The sequence below is a fragment of the Fulmarus glacialis genome, unplaced genomic scaffold (genome assembly GCF_000690835.1).
Source record: "Fulmarus glacialis isolate BGI_N327 unplaced genomic scaffold, ASM69083v1 scaffold13734, whole genome shotgun sequence".
NCBI classification, from domain to species: Eukaryota; Metazoa; Chordata; class Aves; order Procellariiformes; family Procellariidae; genus Fulmarus; species Fulmarus glacialis.
This window is the reverse complement of record NW_009208762.1, coordinates 1-243: the sequence shown is the minus strand read 5'-3', so window position 1 is coordinate 243 and position 243 is coordinate 1.

Sequence of the window (243 nt, the reverse complement as noted above, 5' to 3'; positions counted from 1 at the left end):
GAGTGAGCTACTCGTGGCCCCACGGCCAGACGGGTTTGGTTTCAGCCGCCCCCCTGCCTCTGTCCTGGGGGCTCGCCCCAGCTCTGTCCTGCCTGCGGAGGGTCGGGGTGGGATCCACGCTCTCCACCTCCCACGGACACACTTCGGAGGTTTTCCTCGTGTCTGTGCTGGTCTTATCAGATGCTGGCAGAGCCTCTTCTGCTTCCCAGGGACAAACCTCGGCTATGCTAGTGCCGGGGCTGG